This window comes from Sceloporus undulatus, chromosome 2 (genome assembly GCF_019175285.1).
Source record: "Sceloporus undulatus isolate JIND9_A2432 ecotype Alabama chromosome 2, SceUnd_v1.1, whole genome shotgun sequence".
In the NCBI taxonomy this organism is placed as follows: Eukaryota; Metazoa; Chordata; class Lepidosauria; order Squamata; family Phrynosomatidae; genus Sceloporus; species Sceloporus undulatus.
In genome coordinates this window covers 192,338,759-192,366,060 of record NC_056523.1, presented here as the reverse complement: position 1 = coordinate 192,366,060, position 27,302 = coordinate 192,338,759, and the positions used below count along the sequence as shown (strand labels likewise).

The following is a 27,302-nucleotide window of genomic DNA, read 5'->3' as shown; positions in this document are numbered from 1 at the left end:
TTCAGATGTAGTGCTGGAGAAAAATGCTGAGATTACTGTGGACAGTCAGGAAGACAAAGAAATGGGTTCTTGAACAGATCATGTCTGAGCTCTCCTTAGAAGCCAGGGTGACCAATTTGAGTCTGTCATACTTCAGCCGTATCATGAAAAAACAGGACACATAATAATAATAATAGCATAAGTAGAAGAAGAAGATTAATTTATATTTCCTGCCTATCCCTGTGGATTGATGCGGGATTATAACATAATAAAAATTCAAAAACACAATAAAAAGTTACAATTAACCCATAAATCCTCCCATCTTTAGAAATAATAAAATAATAAAATTCAACAAATAAAATATTTACATTATAGCATAATTTAGAATAATCAAAATGGAATGGACTGTTAAAAGCGGAAGTGGCTATCCTTCGGGAGGTCCGTCTGGGAAGGCCCGCCGGAAGATATCCGTCTTGACAGCCTTCTAAAAGGTGTGTAGGGTGGTGATAAGACGGATCTCCTCCAGCAGGTCATTCCACAGTTTTGCAGCAGCAGTGTAGAAAATTGCAGCTAATCTGATTTTCTGTGGCTGGACTACATTCTTCCCAGAGGATCTGAGAGTGCGGGGTGGATTATATAGGGAGAGGTGTTCCTGCAAGTATCCTGGACCCAAGCCATATAGGGTTTTAAAGGTGATGCCTCTCCATTGGAATCAAGAAAATCCCTATGGCGTGTCTTATGAGAAGACTTGGAGAGGTAGAGTGTAGGAAGACCATAATGCTTGGAAATATGGAGGGTAGGAGAAAAAGAGGTACACCACATACCAGATGGATTGACTTAATCAAAGAGGCTATTGCTAGGAGCTTGAAGGAAGTATTTAGAGCAGTTGAGGATAGCGGTTCTTGGAGGTATCTCATCCATAGGGTTGCCATGAGTCGACTCGAAGGCAGTCAACAACAATTATTAGGATGTTTATTACATTGTGGGTATCCAGTGGTAATAATGTAATTCTCTGTATTAGCACATGTTGCTTCCAATTTCCATGTGACTTCAATGTACATCAGTAGTTCCCAAACTTTTGTCCTCCAGATGTTTTGAATTTCATCTCCCGGTATTCCTGATTTTGGCCAAACACTAGGTTGATGGGCTGAAAGGGGGTTTAAAACCTAGCTGGCTCTTTTGGAAGGATGAGAGGTTTAGAGGTGGTGGATTGGGACAAACAGAAGTGGGTTGATGAGATCCTGGAAAGGGGTTAAAAACCTGTCTGGCTCTTTTGGAAGGATGAGAGATTGAGAGGTGGTGGATCGGAGACAACAAGAGTGGGATGAGAAGATCAATGTGCTGGAAAAGGATTTAAAATTTGGCTGAGGTATGCTGGTGGCCGGGTGGGAAATGGAATGATGGGTAACACTGTTGACAGGACCTAGAGATATTTGCATTTTTCCACTTTTGTGGGGCTCACCCCTAACCCCTGCAGATGTGGAGGGGTGATTGTAATCTGTTTCTGATTTCTTGAAGACTTACAAATAACTTTGACTGGAGCAAGTGATGGGATCAAGATGGCCAAAGTTGTTAATGAAGTCCACACAAACTCGGAGAAGCTACAGCCAATTGCTTTCTCATAAATCTCCTTGGAAGGGGAAGATTATGTCCCTTCCTCTCTTCTCCCCTTCCCATCCCTCAGTTGAGTGGCATCTAAGTTTGCAACTCAGTTTGCAGCAACTGAAATAAGATAAAGAGAGAGGGGGAAGTGGAAGGAGGAGAGAAAAACAGGAACATTTTTAAAAGCAACTGAAAAATTGGATGATGGAGGATTAACATAGATGGTCCCTTCCAAATTGAGACAGTTTGAGGGTATGAAGTGATCATGAGAGTATTAACATTGTTGTTTATTACAGATGATGATGATGATGATGATGATGATGATGATTTATACTCTGATCTTCAGCCATCTTCAGGGCTCTTGTAGCACCTTTGAGTCTAACTGAAACAAGTTATAGCATAAACTTTCATAGACTGAGGGCCAAAGCACACTGCAGAAATAATCCCGTTTGAGACTTCTTTAACTGCCATGACTCAATGCTAGGGAAGTCTAGGAACTACAGTTTTGTGAGACATTTAGCCTTCTCTGTCAGAGAGATCTGGTGCCACAATAAACTAAAACTCCCAGGATTCCCCAGCACTGAGCCAGGGCAGTTAAAGCAGTCTCAAACTGCAGTGTGTTTTGGACCTAGGTCTACCTCCAAGATATATGGTGTGAACTGGTGTGCAGGAAGGACCTTTCTAACATCTCTGAATCACAGAAGCTGGCTTTGATAGGATATTAATATATAAAGTAAGCCCTCCATAGCCATAAATTCTTTATCCACACATTGAACCATCCACAGCTTGAAAATATTCAATATATATATACTGTATATATATATATTCCAAAAGCAAACCTTGATTTTGCTATTTTATATAAGGGACACAATTTTACTGTGTCATTGTATACAATGGGACTTGAGCATCCATGGAAATGTTTTCTACCCTGACTTCTGTTCCACAAAACTGAGTGCTCCTTTGCTACTCCAGAGGTTCCCATGAAGTCCTTTATAAATATTCATGGCAAACTATTATAACACAGCTATTTATTCTATCTCCAAACTGCTGGAAACTTCGCTGGCTCTTTCAGCTTTGGGCGTATAGCCATACATGGAGCGAAGGAGACTGGGATAGAGAGGTTATTCTCTCTCTCTCTCTCTCTCTCTCTCTGTTAAGGGTGAAAATTTGCCAGTTTCCTTAATGCGATCAGAATCAGAGTTCCCAACCCCACACTTATGAAAATATTTCTCTGGTTGAACTTTCAGATTTCCAAGCTGTGCATTAAACAGGAAAAAGGAGACTTTCCCAATCTATTATTTCATATCTTTGCAAGCACATGGGAATCATAGTCCAGTCAAGAAAAGCTTTCCAAGGTCTCTGTGGAACAGGAAAGAGCCAACAGTAGCCATGAATAGTGCAAGTGTGCACACACGTGTATATGTATACTTATACATATATTTCAAGACAATGCTCTCACCTTGAGATTCCTCCCCACACCCGGAGGATTGGAGTAAAAGGACCCGGCTCTGAAACCCAGCAACCCTAAACCTAAGGCAGAGTGGCCCAAATGCCTTAGACTGTGGATGGTGAAGTGTGGTTTTGTTGTTGTGTACCTTCACGTTATTTTTGACTTATGGTAACTTTAAGGCGAACCTTGCACTGAGTTTTCTTGGTAAGGTTTCTTCAGAGCAAATTTGCCATTCCCTTCTTCCTCTGAAACTGTGAGTGTGTGACTTGCTAACATCACTCAGTGGGTTTCCATGGCCAAGCAGGGATTTGAACCTTGGTCTCCAGAGTCTTAATCCAACACCCAAACCGTTACATCATGCTAGAAGCTATTATTTTCCCCTGCAGTCATCCAACAAACTCTCCCCTCAGCCCATCCTTGTCTAAAACGTGTTTGGCACATGCCGGATAAGTCTTCTATTTGACAGTACAAGGAGAACACCAGAGGGAGGAGAGATCCCACCCAATGCATTTAATTCTCTTTAAACTGCTCTAAAAAACAGCCTGAAGGGAAACTGGAAATCATATATCCTGATGGGCTTCAGTGTGTGCCGCACAAGGAATTTAACACATTTTTCCTGGCACTGGAATGAGGCATGATGTGAGAGGCAAGACGAGGGTCTAGCAAGCAAGAAAGACGGGCTCAGTGCCAGGACTTGAGGCTTCTCCCTTCCAAGCTCTGGGAAGGAAGCGGGTTCAAGAGGGCTGACTGCAGAATGGGACTGGACTCTTGCTTTCTCTCCCAAGCAGCCAGGTAAGGCCACTACTAATGCACTGGATTGGACTAAGGAAGGATACACATTTCCAAGTTACACAGAAGCCTTTCTCTATTAGTTTGGAAAAGCTGCCAGTTCCAATCTATATATAGAAGAAAGTTACTTATTAATGTAGATATTTTTATTGAATTTTCCTTCTTCTCAGCAGAAGCTTTGATGTGTGCTAGAGAAACAGGGATTGAGTGTATAGGTTAGGAATCTTGGATTCTGTTCATAACTCTTGTGTGTTTCGGATGTGGAAGGGGGAAGGTAGAGAGGAAAATATATAGTTGTGCTCGTGAGTCTCCAAGATAAAAGGGATCCAAAATACACTTTTCATCCCTGAGGCAAGACACACCTATGGATCTGTAATATGTCTATCCTTCACATTCTTCCTCCAAGAGTTCAGAAGACTTTATCGCACAGGGAAAATTGGAAGGTTAACCAAAGGTTAATCCGGAGTCATCCAGGGTATTTCACATAATTTCGCAAAAGACTTTGCACGCAACAGAAGGCAATCCAAATGCAATTGTGAGATATCCCAGAAATAGCTGAATTTGGAAAAATATTGAATTTATAAATCCTTTTCCACTGTGAATTCGCAGTCAATTCGCATTTGCATTAGTATGAAAGAGAAAGAGATATAGAGCAGCTGTGGAGGCTCTAAGCTGGGAAATCCTGGTGTGTGAGGGAGCTTTGCGGAGTTTCGCCTTGGCAAACCAGGACCTTGGAGAGGACTGGAGCTGGGACTGAGGAAAGGACTGGCCTTTTTTCCACACACACACACACACACAGAGCACGTATGTGCAAATACACTAATTCGAAATCAAGAAGCCAGTGGGTACGTGCTCATTCACACTGCTTTCTCTTTCGGATGGACGCTGTGTTCGTCTGCGCATGTAATAAGCTACTAAGTAATTTCTTGCATTTTTTGTTTGCCCCCTCCCTCTTCTTCTTTTGGCAATACATTTCTCCATGTGAAAAAGTCCATAGTAGAGTACTGTGGGACCTGCCCAAGTCCCATTATATATTATGGCATACTAAAATGGTGTTGCCTATATAAAATAGCAAATCAGGGTTTGCTTTTTGGAATTTATATATTTCTGAAATATTTTCAGGCTGTGGGTGGTTGAATCCAGGGATAAGGAATCTTTGGATACGGAAGGTCAACTGTATTTATATTCACAACAACAACCCTACAAGTTAAGTTAAATTGTAATAGTGTGAACAGAACAATCTGCCTCATCGCTGAGTAAAGAACTACTTTTTCTTAGCTACATCCAGCATTGTAGCTAGACAAGATGCCCCAACAGTTCCAACAGACTGACACTTAGGAGCTTGTCGCTTGGGCAAATAAGCCCAGGCTTACCTCTTCCAGCTTCAGTTCTTGATCCAGGATGCCCCAAGATGTTATCATAGCTAAATTGCCACCAATCTAGCTGGAATGCTGTCGCCTGGATGCAAAGCAAAGCCTCACTCAGCTGGCCAATTTTTCGAAGTCGGGGAGGTTCCAACTTAAAAAATTGGTCAGCTGAGCAAGGCTTTGACCTGGGATGCATCCGAGCGGTGGCATCCTGTGTAGATTTGTGGCAATTTAGCTGTGATACCATCCAGGAGCATCATGGATCCACAATTGAAGCCGGAGTAGGTAAAACGGCTTATTTGCCCAAGTGATAAACTCCTTAATCCTGTTATTTCCAAGATGTATTCTTTTCACAGCTCCAAAGCTGAACAGTCTCCTGTTGCTAAACATAAGCCCTAATGTGACTAGCTAACACATTCCTCTTCTGCTCATGATATGGATGGTATTCTGGGTCTTTGGATGCTCATGTGGTGTAGTGGTTTGAGCGTAAGACTGCAACTTTGGAGACCAGGGTTCAATTCCTAGCTTGGCTACGAAACCCACTGCATTATCTTGGGCAAAGTCACATGCTCTCAGCCTCAGAGGAAGACAATGGCAAACCACCTCTGAACAAATCTTGTCAAGAAGACTCTATGATAGACTAGCCTTAGGGTTGCCCTAAGTTGGCAACAACTTGAAGGCACACAACACACACACAGATTTGTAAGCCTTATTTTGGCAAGCAAATATTGTCTGGCTAAGTAATTTACCTTGGCAAGTAAGAGTTGTGAATTGGTCCTGGTAAATGAATCCTTTCCTCCTCCTTATGAGACACTAAAGTATAGCTTACAGTTAGACATTTGGTTTTTGCTGAGCTTATGCCCATTTGTCAGGGAATCCTTCATCTTTCAAGGTGCTTCCTTTTGAACTATGAGCTTTGTTTTTGCAAAGCTGGTTTTAAATATCTATAGCCAATCCACTTGAGTTGCAAAGAGTTTGTTCCTTTGTTTATTTTTACTAAAAGGGACTTCCAAGTAAACAGGTAACTTCAATACAAATATACACACCACCATGTTTAGGATTAGCCTGGCATCATTGCAATATGGCTAATATTCTCCCAGCCTTTCTCCATGTCTCTCTTGACTGAATGAGGCTGTGTCCAGAGAAAGAAATTATTTTTATAGTAGGGACCCATAGCTGTGGTTTGCATTTTACTATTTTAATCTTCCTTGCTCTTCTTGAGAGCTGGCGTGAGAACAAGGACAGAGGCCATGCGGGTTTAAAGAAGCAGAGATAAGCAGCATCTGGCCCTGCCTGTGGGGGCCTGGGAATGGATGCTATGTTTACACAGGAACTAAAAGTCATCCATCTGTCCTTGGACGTACTATTATTTCTCCCCAGCCTCTCCCTCCCTCAGACCCAATCTGGACTTTAAGATTTCTTTCATATTACACATTCATATCACTTTGATACCACTCTAACTGCCATTGCAACTGCCTATGGAAAATCCTAGAATTGGTTGATGAGGAAGGGATGCTTAGGGTACTCAGCCTGGGAGCTCCTCTGGTGTATCTGACCAAACTACAAACCCCAGGATTCCATAGGATGTTGCAGCCATGGCAGTTAAAGTGGAATCATAGTGCTATTAATTGTGTAGTGTGAAAGAGAGCTAAAGCTCTATTTTCCTCACAACAAGGTCAAGATCCACTACCATCAGACATAACTACAATGATAGAGCTCCATTACTGTAGTTATTTACGCATCTATAAGTCAACCTCGTGTATAAGTCGATGGCAGGTTTGGGGGACAAAATTATGTTAAAGAAACTTTGTGGGTCTTCATGTGTCTGCTGTCACCCTGACCATATTAGGCAGTAGCAAAGAGCAGAGTGTAGCTCCTTGTAGGCCTGTGAGATGTACTTGCCCATGATTTGGATTAATAATCTCTAATTTTATCCTTATACATATGTTGTTTGTTGTTGTTAACTGCCTTCGAGATGATCCCAACTGATGGTGAATTAGATGAGACATCTCCAAGACCCCTGTCCTCCACCACTCTGTGGGGTGCATTTCTCAGAAGGGAACACCAAATATATTAGGCAATGGGCTTGAGGCGGAAAGAGCCTTCTAAAATGTTTGAAAAGCTTTAGAAGACTCATCTGATGTACAGAGGTGACAGGCTGCTAAGCAGACCTAAACACCTACTTAAGTCCCATTGCTTAACACATTTGCAGTTTCCTCTAGGAAACACATCTCACCTCCTTTTTTTCCTGTTAAAAGTTGACTCCTAGACTTGAGACTCAACTTAAATCTTGGCTTGAAAGTATCTTGCAAGGACTTGAGACTTGAAGGTAGAGACTTGAGACATGGACTAAAAGACATGAATACATCACTGGTAGTTTGGCATGGGAATCCATCCAGGCAGAAGTGGAGTAAGAAAAGATCCCCTTATGGGACAATGGGAATACTGGCAGCAAAAGTCATGCTCAGCTTGGGGACATCTGGCTTTGACATGCTCCCATGTGGCAAGGGAACCATGCAGTGGCATCTGCCCATCTGGAATCCCATATCTGCCATCCTAGCTGGAAAAGTCCAGCTAGCAGCTGAATGACGTGGCTCATCAGTCTGCAGGCAGGTTGGTTTATGGCTTGGATCTGGACACGTGTGGGTGCCAAGCCAATGCACAGCCATAACCAATAAAAGCTGTGGCCTGTTTTATTCCAACTAAATGTCTATGTGTGATCTTTGTAAGTGGGGCAGAACTTTCCCCTGAGCCTGCAGGGTAAATGCCTAACACACACGTTGGCTCTAAGTATGTTGTTTACTTCTAGTACCATTCTGGCATGATAATTGTGCAAAAGCACAAGGGAAATCAGAAGCAATTTTTGTTCTTACATGTGACTATATGGACTTTAAAAACTTTTTTTTTTTAAAGAAAGAGTTGTATCTAGGAACGTTCAGGCACATATCTCAAGGTGAAGGCAGATGTTAATGCCTATAGGCAGTAGAGGAGCTAGTTCAAAAGCACCTTCTGTGCATTCAGTCAAAACAGACATATGTTTTCCTCTCAGGACAACTCTTAAAAATTGGTTTTGCAAGTTTCCAACATGCTTCCACTTTAAACCATAAGATGTTGGCTGTAGAGACACTTACTGGCTTGTGCTTGTAACTCATCCTTGTGTCTCCCCCCCCCCCCCCCCCGATATTTGGAGATGTTTTGCAACTCTTTGTCTCAATTTTTAATTCAATACAGAACAAACTTACTTCTCTCTAACATTGATATGCTCCTTTAATATTCATTTAAATTAGAAACATTCTTTTCTTTTGGGGGGGGGGAGATACAAGTCCCAGAATCCCCAAGTCAGCATGGGGAATTCTGACATGTATATCCCACAAAGACTGTGGTGAAGTGGTTTGAGCACTGGCCTATGACCCTGGAGACCAGGGTTCGAAACCTGGCTTGGCCATGGAAACCCACTGGGTGAATCACACTATCTCAGCCTCAGAGGGTGACGGTGGCAACCCCCTTCTGGAGAAACTTGCCAAGAAACAGGGACGTAGCTAGGATTTTAGGAAGGGGGGGTCCAGACTAAGTGCCACCATTATAATGGGGCTTGGGTGCGGCGGCGCAGCAGCACACACCATTCATTTTTCTAATGGAAGGGGGGATCCGGACTCCAAGAACCCCCCCCCCCTTGGCTACATCCCTGCAAGAAAACCTGATGATAGGTTGCCATATAAGTTGGAAACAACTTGAAGGTACACAACAATAACTACAAAACCCATAAATACTGACTCCATGCTTCCTTGGGGATTCTGGGAACTGCCATTCAAGCAAGTCACGTTTCCAAGCCCTCATTTAAACACACTGTCCTCTTGCTTTCCAGGGATCTTCCTTTCTTCAGCAACCATGCTGAGATGTTATTATTTTTCAGAGAGCTTACTTCTGTTTGTTTTATGTTATATCCAATTTTCTTCTGTGGTGAGCACATTTGGCAGCTTTGACCAGAGAGCAACACTGGAACAAAGGAATGGTTTGTGTGTGTATATGCATACACATGTCACAGCTAGTGAAGCTTCTTTGGAACTACCACTTTCCACTTTTCTTTAAGCCCTGCCATTTATCTCCAGCTAAAGCATCTGGAGCTACATTCATTCCTTGCTGAGGAATCCCAGCTCTGCTAATGGGAACCACAGGGCAGCGTCCCAAAAATGGAGAGGATATAACTGTCTGCTTCAGTGGTGGTGAGAAGTTTAATGGCCTTTCCTGAAGCAAATTCAATCTATTTCCCCATGTATGTTGCCAAGAGTATTTGGCACTTAAGCACAAGGATAAGCCAGCCCAGGAAATCTAGACTAGAGCAACACTCCGACCAAAAATATTGAAACACTAGGTCTGTGTCCCTGCTTGCCATCTTCGGAGAGAAAATGCATATAGTATAGCATTCGTCTAGGTTTTCATATCCATATTGCATGTCAGCATGCAATCCATTTCCTCAGTCAGTAAAAAATCCTAGCCTGTGGCATCCGCTGAGTTTAGTTTCCTTTGAGTGGCCAGAGGGAGATACTGGCCCATGGATAGATAGATAGATAGATGTTGTTATAATTATTAATAATAATAATTTATTTTTATGCCACCTTTCGCCCAAAAAAGGGACCCAAGCTGCTCAAAATATACAAGACAATTAAAACAAAATTAAAAAAAACAATTAAAGTAACCTAATTAAAACACCACTATATATATATATATATATACACACACACACCACACACACATATTGGTGTGTGTATTATATAGAATCAATATATTAACCATAATGTGGTGTATATATATATAATGTAAGAATTTAAATATACACACACATACAATAATATATGTGTGTGTATTTATATATAAAATACTATATATAAATAATACATCTCGTATATAGATAATATGTGTATATATCATCATATTGTGTATGATAGTATTGATATATTTTATATATACACCACACATACCACATACACAAAACACACATATACACAATATTTTACCTTTTACCTACCTTTAATAAAACACTACAAAGTTAAAATTCAAGACATGCAAAAGCTAAACACAGTCTAAAAATCTAAAACCAACCCTCCCAGCCCAAAAGCCAGGCTTGCTGATTTTAAAAGCCAAGGAACTTACCTATAGGGAAATATAGGAGAACACTTGTCCAAGAGAAACATAGGGGATACTTGCCCAGGAAATATATGTTTCCCTATGCGTAAGTGTCTATAGTTCCCTATGAAGAAGTATCCCCAGTGCATCCACACTGGAGAAATAATCCAGTTTGAACGCTTTAAACTGCCATGGCTCAAGGCTATGAATCTGGGAAGGTACCACTTCTCCAGTGTGCAGGAGCCTCAGATGGTGAAAATAATCCGGTAGAACCGCATGGAATCTTTGTTGTTCACATGCATTCAATGCACCAGATGAAGTTTCTATTTTGGGGCGGAGGGCTGCAAAACCACACTAACCCAGAAAATTGATGCTGGTTTTTTCCCCTTGGTTTTTTTCCTAAAAGATTGCATTGTCACTGTGTGAATAAACTAATGTGGACAGACCTAGCATAAATCAGGTAGGTGGGTGGGGGTAATAGATTAAATTTGTAGACTGTACAATTTTGAAAATATGGTACTTCTTGTATGCAAATTACCATGCGCACTGAGTGGGAAGTTACAATTTAATAAGAAGGAAAACATTTCAAAGGAACTGCAAGATTCTCACAGGCAACACATCGCCATACAGTATTGCAGTTCCTCTTCCTTTTTACATCTGTACATCTCCCGTTTTACATTTGACCTGAAACGGACCGAGAAAGACAAGCAGAATTACTATTTTCCCCCTATTGCAGCTGGAATCTCTTGCATCCATTGCTCTGGGTCCCTATTCTCTGGAGCAGCAGAAGTCAAGCTTGATTCATCTTAATAACACTGCTTCAATGCAGCAGGAAGAAAGGGTCTGGAAACATGCCTTATGAGGAATGTCTCAGGGAGCTGGGGATGTTTAGCCTGGAGAAGAAAAGTTAAGAGGTGATAGATAGTCCTGTTTTAGTGTTTGAAGGGATGTCATATTGTTTTTTTCTGCTGCTCCAAGATCAGGACCCGGAACAATGGATGCAAGCTACAGAAAAGAGATTCCAGCTCAATTAGGAGAGATCCTGACAGTAAGGCTGTTCAACAATGGAACAAACTCCCTTTGAGTGTACTGGAGTCTCCTTCCTTGGAGGTCTTAAACAGAGGCTGGATGGAAATCTGCTGGTATTCTTGACTGAGAGTTCCTGCATGGCAGAAGGAGTGGACTGGATGGCCCTTGGGGTCTCTTCTAACTCTATGATTCTATGATTCGTAAACAAATTAGGAATAGAGGCATGACCCCCATTTAATGCTCCCACTTATTCCTCCTTGGGACCCCCCCAATTTCCCCCTACAACCCCCACCTCCCACCCCCAAAATCCCCAAAGTCCATGCGTAAAGTTTGCAAAATTGCAATGCTTTTTGCAAAATTCTTTGCGCCATGTGCGCTTGCAAAACTTTCCACTTCTTCCTCTCTTCCTTCCTTCCTTCCTTCTCAGCTGCAAAATGCAAATTCCAGAGGAAGAGGTAAGGTGGATCAATTTAACACAACAACAACAACAACACAACAAACACCAAAATATTTATTTGTTTCCTGCTCTCCTTTTTTCAGGGTCAAGACGGAACAGTAAAGTTAAATATAAATTATATAATCAATATAAAAACATTCCCTTAATTCCTCAACCTCCTCCCTCCCACCTTCACATATCATAAACAATAAATCCATACAATAAACAATAACGTTATTTAAACAATTAAAACAGGAGTGGCATTGAGGGGGGGGGGGGCTGGTTTGGATGGACAAATAGTCCTGTTCTATTAGGAGGTCGTCTGGGAAGACCTCCAAAGAGATCCTCTTTATGCCTTTTTAAAGGCGTTGAGAGATGTAATAAGGCAGATCATTCCAAACGTTTGGAGTGGCTGCTGAAAGGCTGTTGAATCCAAGCCTTAAATAGACCCTCCTTCCCTTCCCAGATTTGCAAAAAAGGGACCCAGTCCCTTGGGAAGCCTGGCACTGAACAGGAAGGTAAAAGGATGCTCTCAGCAATGGAAATCCCTGGAATGGACTAGAAAGATTGGGGGTTTCTTTGGAGAGGATGCACCGCAGCCCCTTTTTGCACTGTCTCCAACAGGGGCAAAATCGTTCTGCTTGGAGATTTGATTCAGGGCCCGGATGCCAAGAGGAGTTTTAATTTGTTAAAGATGCTATGGTCCTGAATGCCATCCCCAGTCCATAATGGTATACCATGGTCCTGAAGAACCATTCCAGTCCATTAATGGTGCTATCCATGGTCCTCCAGACCATCCCCAGATTAAGGGTGCTATCTATTACTATTTTTCAGTCCATTAAAGAAACTATCCATGGTCCCAAGGCAGTTCCCAATGGGCGAAACCCCCAGCTGCTAAAGCATTCCCATCAAGCTGCCCAGCTTTTGGTGGGAGACATCTCTCAAGAAAGAGAGACCCACCATCATTCTAGGAGAATTGTGGGGCCATTCTAGGGGCGACCACAATTAAAATGAATGGGTCACGCGGCCCTCAGCCTGGCTGCAGATTAGTATCCCCGCGGATGGCAAGCCCATATTGTCCCAATGGTATGCATGCACCCGCACCGCCATCAGGGACAAATCCCGCCCCCTCCTCTCTCATTCTTCCAGCCCCATCTTCTTTGACCATTGAGGCCCTAAAGGCAGCCACCCCTTCCCTGGGCAGCTTGGGCTCCTGTGCCCTCCTCTCCTTCTGTTCGCTCTCTTCTTCCTTCCATCCCCATGCCTTTCCCTGGTGCCAAGGAGTCTGATGAGCAGGGAAGAGGAGAATTTTGCCCCGGTGAAGCCTCCACTGATCCTCAGAGATTCCTAAGAGGCACTCTTCCCTTGGCCAGGCTTCAGGCTTATACAGCCCATGTCTCTTCCTGCGGGAGCGCTGGCTTCGTATGCCTGGAAAAGAAGAGAAAAACAGAGATGTTTTTGACTTCCCTTTGAAGCCCATGGGTTGTAATATCCACATGGACATTCATACAGACTTCCTCTATAGTTTACCCCAGTAAGCTGTGAACAATCCCATCTCCTTTCTTTTGGGGTGGAGGGATCACGGCAGCTCAGGGGTTGGGGAGGGGGAAAGGCACGCTCCCCCAGAGAGAGACAGAGGGAACCAATACTCACCCCCCGACGGGTGACATCAAGCAAGACCTCAATGTCGGGCATGTACCTCTCCAACACGGATTGATGAGTGACTTAATTCCCTGCAGAGAAGAGGGAGCAAATATCACCTCACTAAGTCAACAGAAAACCCTGTTTGGCTCAGTGAGAGATTTGCATTCCTCCATCGGGCCACATCCAGCGGACTAAAACCACCCCCCTGACCATTACTCCCCCCAGCCCTACTTGTAACAACGCTTACTCTTCGAACGTCTTGTGGGTCTCATCATGGAGACTGGATGTACGCAGGATATAAAACAAGGTGTTCGAGAGGATGGGTATCCACGGGTCCAGCATCTCATCATACACGATGTCATTTGCGATAGTAGCCAAGAGCTTTGATCGCCCTCACCTGAGTTGAGAAGAAGATCTTGGTCTCAACAGAGATCGGGGGTCACCCGGTTCTCCTCCCCAACTCCCAAAACAAGGCGCAGATGGGAGAATTTGAATTTGCTCCATGTGGAGCAGCCATGGGAGGGTCAACAGGAAAGACCCCTTCTGGGTGATGTCCTTACCTTCCTCCCAAAGTAATCCTTATTCCAAGAGGAGTCTCCACATCGGCTAAGAGTATAACAGCGCATGGTGTAGGTCGCATTTGGATGAAGTCAGGACGCTATGCGTGTACTTATAACGTGGCTGTCAAGAGAAACAGGGAAGGAGTGGTAAGTCGCATGCTTATTGGACTTCCAGCCCCCAGAGAGGGAAATAGGCTCAGGGCCCCAGGATGCTGGGAGAATAGCAGGCAATCCGCCTACCTTTCGGATGACTCAAAATATGATCCAAGATGTAATTAATTATTCTCGGCTCCATTGCCTGCAACGATCTTGGCAATTGAAGGATCCAGATTGCAGAACATGCAAGGTTCATGAAGAGCCTTCTTTCCCTGGGGGGGAGGAGGGGGGAAATTAGGTAACTGCCAGCTTCTAAGGCTCCATTCGCACGCTGGAAAAGTAGGACGTGTCCTGGAAGGTGTCATGGCCACCCTGCTCAATGGACCTTGTTCATTCATCTTCACACTACAGAAGACCTTATGGGATTTCCTCCGGGTCAGGAGAGAAAACGTCCTGGAAAAGGAGGAGTTCAGGATCTTTCCGTGCCTGAACCCAGATCATGGTCCCTTCTCAAGACTCTATTGGGCACTCTTCCATGGGTCCAGAATGGCAAAAGATAAGACCCCTCTGTGGGGTCAACCAGATCTCCTTTCTGAGAAACTGGAGCGTGTCCAAAGGAAGGCGACTAAAATGGTGAAGGGCCTGGAAACTATGATCCATATGAGGAAAGATCAGGGATGTGGGGATGTTTAGCCTGGAGAAGAGAAGGTTAGAGGTAATATGATAGCCCTGTTTAAATACTTGAAGGGATGCTGTACTGAGGGGGGAGCAAGCTTGTTTTCTGCTGCTCCAGAAACAGGACTGGGAAGAATGGATGCAAGCTAACAGGAAAAGAGATTCCAGCTCAACGTAGGAGGAATTCCTGACACTAAGGGGTTGTTTGACAGTGGAACACACTCCTTCCTCTGAGATTTTGGAGGAGTCCTCCCCCTGGAAGGCTTTAAATAGAGGCTGGATGGCCATCTGTCAGGGATGCTTGAGAGTTCCTGCATGGCAGAAGGGGTTGGACTGGATGGACCTTACGGTCTCTTCCAACTCTACGATCTATGATTCTAAGCAGCGAATCTTCCCCCTGTCAAACCTCTGAGAGATCTCCTTCTCAATGCAGCCCTATTGGCTCCGGATGTTAAAATGGGGGCAGGAAAAGTTCATGAAATGTGACCTTCAGAGCATCCCCTGGGGCCAGAGAATGCTCCAGACAGCCAGCCCACTGAGGGACCTCAAGGGCATCCTTATGGAAGCCCATGGACTAATGAAGGGAGTGCTCCTTCCAGAAGCACCCAGCCATTTCTCCAAGGTGAGGCATTACAGCACCCATCCCTTCCCTTTTGTTACTGTTAACTGCCCTCAGAGTACCTGGCCAAAGGGGACCTAAGGCAATGTGCCTCAGTCTTCCTCTCTATGGAAGTCTGTATCCTGAAAACATGCAGTGCAGGGAGGGGAGAAGTGAATCCACCAAGACTGCGTTTTCCACACACACACACACACACACACGCAATCGGTCCTCCTATCCACAGATGTTATTTAACATGGATCAAGAACACACGGCTTGAAATATTCCACAAAAGTAATAAATTTCAAATGGCAAACCTTGATTTTCCATTTATATAAGGGAACATTTTGCTCTGCCCATTATTTCTAAGGGGACTTGAGGCATCCATTAATTTTTTTATCCACGGGGGAATCCTGGAACCAGACCTCAGTGGATAACAAGGACCCACTTTGTGTGTGTGTGTGTGTGTGTGTGTGTGCACACCATCCCTCCATATCTGCGGCTTTTGATATTTATGGATTTGATTATTCCGTGGATTTAATATGTTCCTCTAGGAATATCTAGGTCCTCCAGTGCAACAACTATGGTCAGCTTTAATTAACAGTTGCACTGAAAGACCTAGAGATTAACTGGAGAATACTCTACTGGCCTTGTAGCTCCTCCAGTGCAGTTCATGGTCATTCCTCTGTCGGATGTTGACCCAGAGTTGCACTGGAGGACCGTAGATTCCTAGAGAGGTGTCCCTCATAAGAACATATGTTTTTTTGTTATTTGCGGTTTTTCTGGATGCATTCACTGGGCCTCTGTGGGTCTGAAAAACCTTCCTTACCGGCACAAAGGATGGGCACACCATGGAAAGCGCATGATAGGCGACGTCCTCCTCCTTGACACAGGTTCCTTGCGGCTCCGTAAGTCCTGAAATGAGGACAGGAAAAGGCATTCAGTGTGACCACTCCAGATATCCCTACAACCATTGACCGTCTAGAAGCCCACAAGTGGCCATCTCCAAAAGCCGTAGCGTGGAGAGAGGAAAAGACCTTAGCGCAGAGGAGAAGATCCGAAAAATTCCCCAAAGAAACCCCTTGGAAGCTCCACTCAGCCTTTCCCCATTTCCCAAAGGACGAGATGAAAAACACCAGCAGATCTACCATATAACTCGACTATAAGTCGACCTCAACGTATAAGTCGAGGCCAAGTTTTTGGGGCCAAAATGATGGATTTTGCTAGAGACCGGTGGATAAGTTGAGGCTAAAACTTAAGGCAATTATAACAAAGGATCCGAAGGTTGAAGCAAAGCAAAACAATGTAAAGCACTTACAAATTCCAGCAGACATAACTCTTTGTCCTCACTCTTAAAAATGGATGGATGAGAGAGTAGACGGGGTTGGTGCTTCCAGGACACATTATACACTTGCTTTAAGATACAGTATTACATTGACCCATGGGTAAGTCAACTCAGGTTTTTTGGGGTCAATTTTCGAGACCTGAATTTCTAAACTTATACATGAGTATATACAGTACCTCTTTCTAGCAAACAACGGCCTCATTCCCACTTAAAGATAAATCAGTCTCCAATCCAAATCGATGGAATGATTCGCAACGGATCATGTTCCCTACATTTGCCCCAATCACATTTTCTGGAAGGGAACGAATCAAAATAAATCACTTGTGGTTCCCATTCACCAGTGAATCAATTCAAAATGATCAGTTCCAGGTGGCCAAGGGGTAATTTGATGATTCCATCCGCTTCTGTTTCCCCCCTTGCGCCGACTGGATTGGTTGAAAAGAAGTGGGGGAAAATCAGTGTCAAAAAGATGCAGATTAAAGAAGGAAGGAAATGAGGCAGTAAGAAGTAGAGGCAGAAGGAAGAGGAAGGAAGGAAGGAAGGAAAAGAGACAGAAAGAAAGAAGGAAAAGAGTCAGACAAGTTGAAACAGAGAAGAAAGGAAGGAAGAGACAGAAAGAAGGGAGGGAGGTATTAAGAAGTAGAGACAAGGGAAGGAAGGAACAGAGGGAGGAAGAAGGAAAGAGAAACAGAGGGAAGGAAGGAAGGGAAGACGGGAGAAAGATGGAAGGAAGGCAGGCAAGCAAGCAGGAAGGAAGGAAAAAGGAGACAGAAAGGAAGGGAGGGAGTAAGAATAGAACAGAGGGAAGAAGGAAGGAAGAGGGAGGAACAGAGGGGGAGGGAGGGAGGGAGGGAGATGGAAGGACATTTGGACTACCTTTGGAGGGCAAAGAACAGGGCATCGTCCTCCTCCTCCATTGGTCGTATGAGCAGAAAACCATTTCACCACAGTCTTCTTGGCCCTCTGCAGAGGCAAGAAGGAAGAGAGTCAGAAAGGGGCTGTCCAGAGCTAGGCCCAATGGTCCACTCAGGCCTCCACTTCGCTTACCCCGCCACACTTTTTGATGGACTTCCACACACTTGGCATTGTGATGCTGAAACTTGGCTAACCCAAGCCAGTGCCCTCCAAGAACAGGTCTGGTCCGACCAAGGTCCAGAACAAGCACTGACCAATTCCAAAAACGAACTGCCAGCATTCAACGCACTGCCAGTATCCAACGCACTGACCATATCCAATGCACTGACCAGTATCCCCACGCACTGCCAGTATCCAACGCACTGACCAGTATCCAACGCACTGACCAATAGCCATGACTGCACTGGCCTCGTGGCTTCTAGAGTGGAGTCAGATTCCGAGCGGATACGGAATGTTTTCAAAGGCAAACAAGATCTGCGCCAAGTGGCCTGGTGTCCAGTGCTTCTCTGGGTCTTGCTACTCTTCTTGAAGGCAGGCGGAGGGGCGGGTCTATTGGAGGAAAAACATAGCAGCATGGTGTTTTGAAGGCTTGGCACTGCCTTGCTTCTTCCTAACCTTGTCATTGGACCCTCTTCCATCTGTATAGGCCCTATAGTTCCTCCACTAGCGGGGCCCTTGGGATTAGCAAATGAAGCCGCAAGACGGAACGCCTGGGCAAGGGCAGTCCACCAGTCATGTCGCAAATACCGGAGGGACCATTGGACCATTGCACTAGGACAATGGGGGAGCAGATCGAATGCCCCTCTCTTCAGCCAGGACCCACCGAGTGACTCCTGGAGAGTCACGCTCTCTCAGCTGAGCACAAGCCAGAGTGGACGCAGCAGCTAAAAAAGCAAAGGCATCCTAGGCTTCATCAATAAGAGTACAATTCGGGGATTAAGGAAGACGTGTTCTGATTCTGGAATTTTTGATTATACATAATGAGATTGTCTTGAAGACAGAAAATCTAAACACAAATTCATAGATGTCATATTAGAGTCTCCTTATTCTCCGAAATTCCTGGGACCAAGTGTTTTCCGTATTGGAATATGCAGATGTAATGAAATTTTTGAAAGGGGCACACATCTCTAAACCCAAAATAATTTCTGCTTATTCCCCCAAATTCTGAGAGCAGAAAGATCACATTTTGGTATATTTGGAGAATATATGAAGAGAGATCTTGGAGATGGGCCCAAATAAAAACCTGGAAATTCATTTATGTTCTTGGACACCTTAACACTTGGGCTGAGGTAATTTTATAATTATAATATAAATTAATAATAATAACAACAACAACAACAATAAATGACTACTAATAAGAATAATAAATGAATGAATAAATAATTCATTAGGGCCATGGCCAGCTGTAAAAAATACAAACAAAATACTAATTACAAATATTGCAGGGCATCCGAATATATCATATTCATCATAGTACAAGAATGCATTCTATACATAACTAAAACCCAAATCTCACTACAAGTTAACAGTAGACTTAAATAATGGTTTTTAGCATGTGTAAATTTCCAGCGCTTTATAAATAAAGGTTAATAATAATAATAGACAATATAAATAACCATTTAGTAGCTGTAGACCATTTCCAAATAGAAACAAAAGAATCCGTTAATATTAACGGGACCAAACTATCCAGATTGAATAACATTTTTAACCAAAAGTTAAATTTACGAATCCAAACACAAGCCTCGGTTGACATTAGACCAGTTTCTAAATGAAGGATAACTTTGGAATAAGGTCAGAGGATGACTTAAATTTAATGGAAGCAGTATAGAGTGCTCCCTCAACTATACAAGTATATTTGTCCAATTACATGTTGGAGAACCAAGGAGTAGTCAATGGAGATCTTCCAGACTCAGACTCTGACTCTCTCTCTCTCTCTCTCTCTCTCTGGCTTTGCTTTGCGAATGAAGATTCAGGAAGGACTCATTCCGCGCTTTGTACAAGCGTTTTGGTGACTAAAAAGGCCAATCGGGATAAACAGGTCCGGTTGCAGAAAGCACAGCAGAAAGTCTCCTTGGGTGATATTTCCAGGTTGTGGTTCTTTCTGCGTTGTTGTTTCTCTTCAAGGCTTGTTTGGTGTGAGCTTTCGAAGAAGGCTGCAGCGTCATGGATAGTGCGTCTCCATGCCTCCCAATGCGAGGCCAGGGAGGACCATTGTTGGTGATCAATTTGGCCAAGCCTGAGATGTTGTTTCAGGGAGTCCCTCTATCTCTTCTTTGGGGCGCCCCTCTTACGCTGACCCGTGGCGAGTTCACCGTAGAATACTACTTTTGGGAGGCGATGGTCCTTCATCCTAGAAACGTGTCCTGCCCAGCGCAGATGCGTCCTCAATAGCATGGCCTCAATGCTGGTGATCCCTTCTTGCTCAAGGACAGCAACATTCGTCACATAGTCAGTCCAGTGTATATTTAGAATTGTGCGTAAACAGCGCTGATGAAAGCGTCCAAGGAGTTGTAGGTGTTGGCGATAGGTGACCCATGTTTCAGACCCATAGAGGAGAATAGACAGTACAATCGCTCTATACACACTGATTTTTGTGCTTCGCCTCAAGTGTTTGTTACTCCAGACTCTTTTGTGGAGCCTTCCGAATGCACTATATGCCTTTGCCAGTCTGTGATCGATCTCTTTATCAATCTTGGTGTCTGAGGAGATGATGCTTCCCAGGTAGGTGAACTGCTGGATGGACTTGAGCACAGATGTGCCTACAGTGATGTGAGGATGGTAGTGTTCTTCCTGAGGTGTCGACTGATAGAGAACTTCTGTTTTCTTCAGACTGACTTCCAGTCCAAAGAGCTCTGCAGCTGGTGCAAAGCAAGATTTAGGCACTGCAGAGCTGCTTCCGTATGGGCAACGAGGGCAGCATCGTCAGCAAAAAGCAGCTCACGGACTAGATAGTTTAGAGTCTTAGTGCGGACCCTCAGGTGGCTTAAGTTAAACAGGCTACCATCAGCACAGTAGCGTATATAAATGCCATATTCTTCTTTGAGATCTGCCGTAGCCCTTTGGAGCATCATGCTGAAGAAGACTGTAAATAGAGTTGGAGCGAGAACACAACATTGTTTCACACCATTAGTTATTAGAAAGGGCTCCAAGAGAGCATTGCCATATCGGACTTGACCTTGCTGGCCTTCATGTAGCATGATGATCATTTTGAGGAATTTGGGGGGGGGGACATCCTAGTCAGTATGCCACAGACCTTTTCTACTCACAGTGTCGAAGGCTTTGGTGAGGTCGACAAATGTTACATAGAGTCCTTTGTTCTGCTCTCTACATTTCTCTTGCAGTTGTCTAAGGGCAAATACCATGTTTGTAGTGCTCCTATTAGCTCTAAAGCCACATTGGCTTTCAGGGAGAAGTTCTTCTGCAATAGCAGGGACTAAGCTGTTCAGTAGTATCCTTGCAAGGATTTTCCCCGCAATGGAAAGCAGTGTTATACCTCGATCATTTGAGCAATCCGATTTTGCTCCTTTTTTCTTGTACAGGGTGATGACGACTGCATCATGGAGATCTGATGGCAGTTCGCCTTTTTCCCAGCAACTCACAAGGAGCTCGTGGAGTTTAGCATGGAGTGCATGACCTCCATGTTTCCAAGCTTCAGGTGGAATTCCATCAATCCCGGCAGCCTTGCCATTTTTCATCTGCTGTATGGCCTTAACAGTTTCTTCCAAAGTGGGAGCTATGTCCAATTTTTTCTTCATCGGTTGTTGTGTCATATGTTGAATAGCTGAATCTTGGACTACTCGGTTGGCACGAAAGAGGCTTTGGAAGTGTTCAGCCCATCAGTCCAGAATGGAAGCTTTATCTGTGATTAGTGTTTGACCATCTGAACTGTATAGGGAGCTTTGGGTCTGATATGTAGGTCCAAACACTGCTTTAAGAGCTTCGTAAAATCCTCTGGAATCACCCAGATCTGCACAACGTTGTGTCTTTTCTGCTAAATTGATCCACCACTTGTTCTGAATGTCTCTGAGTTTTTGTTGGAGTTGACTATATGCAAGGCAAAAGGCTGCTTTTTTAACATGGCAGGATGGCTGGGCGAGGTGTGCCTGGTGAGCAGTTCTCTTCTTTGCCAACAGCTCCTGGATCTCTTGGTTGTTTTCATCAAACCAGTCTTGGTTTTTCTTGAGGGAGAATCCTAAGGATTCTTCCGCAGACTGCAGGATGCTGTTTTTGATATGTTGCCAAAGTGCTGTAGGAGAAGAGTCTACAGGATGGTCTTCAAGTTTTGTTTGCAAATTTGCCTGGAAGTTGTCTCTTTTGGCAGCTTGTTGAAGATTGTTGACTTGGAGTCTCCTCTTTAGAATGCCACCCCTCTTAGGTTTGAACTTAAAATGAAGATTTAGTTTGCATCTTACGAGGTGATGATCTGTTTGACATTCTGCACTGGGCATCACTCGGGTATGACAGACATTGTGAATATTTCTCTGGCGCACTAGGATGTAGTCAATGAGGTGCCAGGGTTTGGATCGGGGATGCATCCCGGTTGTCTTCAAGCTATCTTTCTGCTGAAAGATGGTGTTTGTAATAGTCAGCTGTTGCTCTGCACAAAACTCTAGCAGGAGGTGTCCATTATCATTACAGTTTCCAACACCATGCTTGCCTAAAACACCTTTCCAGGCTTCGACGTTCTTTCCTACTCTGGCATTGAAGTCACAAAGGATAATGATTTTGTCTTCTGCAGGGACTTTTTGTATAAGGTGGCGTAGGTCTGAGTAGAATTTGTCTTTCTCCGCAGGGTTGGATTGCATAGTTGGGGCATATATACTGAAGAGAAAAACATGTGGGAGGCGTAAGGAGATAATGCGATCAGAGTGTCCTGTTGGCAAGGTTTCGAGTTTGGAGGCAATGGAGTTTTTGATCATGTTTTTCAGTTTTGGGTTTGCCAGACCAGTAGAGTGTGTAGCCGGCACCGTGTTCTTTAAGGCTGCCTTCCTCGTGGAGATGGACTTCACTAAGAGCAGCGATGTCGATGTTACGTCATGACAGTTCATGGGCTATTAGAGCAGAACAGCGCTCAGGACGTCCACTGTCTGCCGAATCTTGCATGGTTCTGATGTTCCAGCATGCAAGCGTCAGTCTATTTGCACTTTTGGAGGCTGGTGTGTGCCTTTGTCTCTTTGTCTTTGTTTGACCGCATCAGAAGATGCCTGTTGGCCGCGGCTAGCCAACCGAGATGTTGGGGATGAGCTTTTTTAGGCCATCTTTTCTAGGCCCCTTTCCATATGGAGCAAGCAGTGCTCTCCTTAAAAAAGGCTGCTTGGTCATTCAGGATGCTGCCGAACAAGACTGTCATCCATTCCCCGGTCAGTCTCAAGTGACCAAAGTTCTGAACCGCCTGCATGCAGGGTTGGGTCTGCGGCTTCCAGTGCATCTTTACACCTGCCATTTCGTCCCTCGCCTATCGCTACAGGGCTTTTTCAGAGATTGGATGTATCCTTTGAGCCTGTGCAATGGATTTTTCTGGTGGAGCGCAGCATGCACAGAACTGGCCTCACCCTTTAAACCAGAGGTTCGTCTGCTGAGGCCTTGACAAGCATGGATGATAGCAGTGAGGTCCTCGGTTGTAGGTTTGATTAGAGTTTCCTTCTCTTAGATGGTTGACCTTACAGGGTTAGACGAGCACCATCTGCCCTGGTTTGGGATTAGAGTTTTCCTTCTCCTAGGATGGTTGCCATAAGGATAGAGAGCCCATCCTACCCTTTGGCGCTCTTGGTCAGACCCTTCGGTTGTGACCTGTCTGGCATGGGAGGCCCTGCCGGTGGCTATTATACCACCGCCAGCATAGCTCACAACATCATTAGGGTGTGCAAGCCTCTCCCCCATGACAAGGGGGCATCCAATGGAGACTCAGACTACTACTACTAATAAATACTACCACCACTACTACTAATAATAATAATAAATACTACTACTACTACTAAGGCTGGCTGTGGCCAAGGCACTTCAAGTGCTGGAGACCAGAGGAAGAGGAGGAGGAGGAGGATTGGAAGTGGCAGAGGCAGTCGTGGGGCAGACACTCGTCCACCTCTTGCTCCCTTCCCTGCCTGACCACAGATCATGGTCCCATCTCAAGACTCTATTGGGCCATGAGTCCAGAAGGGCAAAAGATGAGACCCCTCTGTGGGTCAACCAGACGCTCCTTTCTGAGAAACTGGAGCGTGTCCAAAGGAAGGCGACTAAAATGGTGAAGGGCCTGGAAACTATGAATCCCTATGAGGAAAGACTCAGGGATGTGGGGATGTTTAGCCTGGAGAAGAGAAGGTTAAGAGGTAATATGATAGCCCTGTTTAAATACTTGAAGGGATGCTGTATTGAGGGGGGAGCAAGCTTGTTTTCTGCTGCTCCAGAGAACAGGACTGGGAAGAATGGATGCAAGCTACAGGAAAAGAGATTCCAGCTCAACGTTAGGAGGAACTTCCTGACACTAAGGGTTGTTCAACAGTGGAACACACTCCTTCCTCTGAGATTTTGGTGGAGTCTCCCTCCTTGGAGGTTTTTAAACAGAGGCTGGATGGCCATCTGTCGGGGATGCTTTGAGAGTTCCTGCATGGCAGAAAGGGGTTGGACTGGATGGACCTTGCGGTCTCTTCCAACTCTATGATTCTATTATTCTAAAGAGCGAATCTTCCCCCTGTCAAACCTCTGAGAGATCTCCTCTTCTTCAATGCAGCCCTATTGGCTCCGGATGTCTAAAATGGGGTCAGGAAAAGTTCATGAAATGTGACACCTTCAGAGCATCCCTCTGGGGCCAGAATGATGCTCCAGACAGCCCACTGAGGGACATCAAGGGCATCCTTATGGAAGCCCATGGACTGATGAAGGGAGTGCTCCTTCCAGAAGCACCCAGCCATTTCTCCAGGGTGAGGCATTACAGCACCCATCCCTTCCCTTTTGTTACTGTTAACTGCCCTCAGAGTACCTGGCCAAAGTGGACCTAAGGCAATGTGCCTCATTCTCCTCTCTATGGAAGTCTGTATCCTGAAAACAAGTAGTGCGGGGAGGAGAGAAGTGAAATCCACCAAGACTCGCTTTCCACACACACACACACACACACACACACACATGCAGTCGGTCCTCCTTATCCATAGATTTTTATTTAACATTGATTCAAGAACACACCCCTTGAAAATATTCCACAAAAGTATAAATTTCAAATAGCAAACCTTGATTTTCCATTTTATATAAGGGACACCATTTTGCTCTGCCATTATATCTAATGGGACTTGAGCATCCATTAATTTTGTTATCCACGGGGGAATCCTGGAACCAAACCTCAGTGGATAACAAGGACCCACTTTGTGTGTGTGTGCGTATACACTCATCCCTCCATATCTGCAGCTTTGATATTTGTGGATTTGATTATTTGTGGATTTGATTTATATGTTCAATCTAGGAATATCTAGGTCCTCCAGTGCAACACTATGGTCAACTTTAATTAACAGTTGCATTGAAAGACCTAGAGATTACTGGAGAGAATACTCTACTAGGCCTTTGTAGCTCCTCCAGTGCAGTTCTATGGTCATTCTCTGTTGGACGTGGACCACAGAGTTGCACTGGAGGACCTAGAGATTCCTAGAGAGGTGTCCTCTCAGGTAAAAACATGATGTTTTTGTTATTTGCGGTTTTTCTGGATTCACTGGGGCCTCTGTGGGTCTGAAAAACTCTTTCCTTACCGGCACAGAGGGATGGGCCTCCATGGAAAGCGCATGATAGGCGACGTCCTCCTCCTTGACGCAGGTTCCTTGCGGCGACGCAAGTCTGAAATGGGGACAGGAAAAGGCCATTCAGTGTGACCACTCCAGATATCCCTAGCACCATTGACCGTCTAGAAAGCCCACAGGTGGCATCTGCAAAAGCCGTAGCGTGGAGACAGGAAAAGACTTTCGCGCAGAGGAGAGAGATCCGGAAAAATTCCCCAAAGAAACCCCTTGGAAGCTCCACTCAGCCTTTCCCCATTTCCCAAAGGACAATATGAAAACACCAGCAGATCTATCATATATACTCGACTATAAGTCAACCTCACATATAAGTCGAGGCCAGGTTTTGGGGCCAAAATGATGGATTTTGCTAAGACCGGTGGATAAGCTGAGGCTAAAACTTAAGGGCATTATAACAAAGGATCCAAAGGTTGAAGCAAAGCAAAACAATGTCAAAGCACTTACAAAATTCCAGCAGACATAACTCTTTGTCCTCACTCTTAAAAATGGATGGATGAGAGAGCAGACGGGGTCGGTGCTTCCAGGACAGATTATACACTTGCTTTAAGATACAGTACTTACATTGACCCATGGGTAAGTCAACTCAGGGTTTTTGGGGTCAATTTTTTGACCTGAATTTCTAAACTTATACATGAGTATATACAGTACCTCTCTCTAGCAAACAACGGCCTCATTCCCACTTACAGATAAATCAGTCTCCAATCCAAATCGATGAATTGATTCAACATTGGATCATGGTTCCCTACATTTGCCCCAATCACATTTTCTGGAATGGAATCGAATCAAAATAAACCACTTGTGGTTCCCATTCACCAATGAATCGATTCAAAATGATTCAGTTCCAGGTGGCCGAAGGGGAAATTTGAATTGATTCCAATCCGCTTCTGTTTCCCCCTTGCGCCTACTGGATTTGGTTGAAAAGAAGTGGGGGAAAATCAGTGTCAAAAAGATGCAGGTTAAAGAAGGAAGGAAATGAGGCAGTAAGAAGTAGAAGCAGAATGAAGGAAAGAAGGAAGGAAGGGAAAGAGACAGAAAGAAGAAAGGAAAAGAGTCAGACAAGTTGAAACGGAAGGAAGGAAGGAAGGAAGGAAGGAAGGAAGGAAGGAAGGAGACAGAAAGAAGGGAGGGAGGTAGTAAGAAGTAGAGACAGAGGGAAGGAAGGAACGGAGGGAAGGAGGAAGGAAAGAAGGAGCAGAGGGAAGGAAGGGAGGGAGGGAGAGAGGAAGGACAGAAGGATATGGGGACTTACCTTGGAAGGGGAAGAGACAGGGTATCCTCCTCCTCATCCATTGGTCGTATGGAGCAAGAAAACCATTTGACCACAGTCTCCTTGGCCCTCTGCAGAGGCAAGAGAGGAATGAGAGTCAGAGAACGGATGGCTGGCCAGAGCCATGGCCTCAATGGTCACGTCAGGCCTCCCCCTCTGCTTACCCCTCCACACTTTTTGATGGACTTCCACACACTTGGCATTGTGGTGCTGAGAAATTGGGTAGACCCAAGCCAAGTGCTCTCCAAGAACAGGTCTGGTCCAACCAAGGTCCAGAAGAGCACTGACCAGTATCCAAAAACGCACTGACCAGTATCAAAAAACGCACTGACCAGTATCCAAAAACGCACTGACCAGTATCCAACGCACTGGCCAGTATCCAACGCACTGACCAGTAACCCAACGCACTGGCCAGTATCCAACGCACTGACCAGTATCCAACGCACTGACCAATAGCCAATGGCTGCACTACCCTCAGTTGCATTCTAGAGTGGAGTCCAGATTCCAGAGCGGATACGGAATGTTTTCAAAGGCAAACAAATGCATCTGGCCAAGTGGCCATGGTTGTCATGTGCTTCTCTGGGTCTTGCTACTCTTCCTTGAAGGGCAGGCGGAGGGGTTGGTCCATTGGAGGAAATAAACATAGCAGCA

General features: G+C 44.6%; 1 protein-coding gene across 2 annotated transcripts in view; it reads left to right on the top strand.

Annotated features, from left to right (window-relative positions):
- ANGPTL6 (angiopoietin like 6) overlaps nt 1-27,302 on the top strand; it is a 54,642-nt gene that overhangs the window by 10,525 nt on the left and 16,815 nt on the right. The window contains exon 1 of one of the 2 annotated variants that reach the window (XM_042454514.1): nt 2,900-3,823. The exons of the other annotated variant lie outside the window; for it this stretch is intronic. The gene's annotated coding sequence lies outside the window, so the exon portion shown is untranslated. Of the gene's footprint in view, nt 1-2,899; nt 3,824-27,302 lie in introns of those variants that run through there. 2 annotated transcript variants of the gene reach the window in all.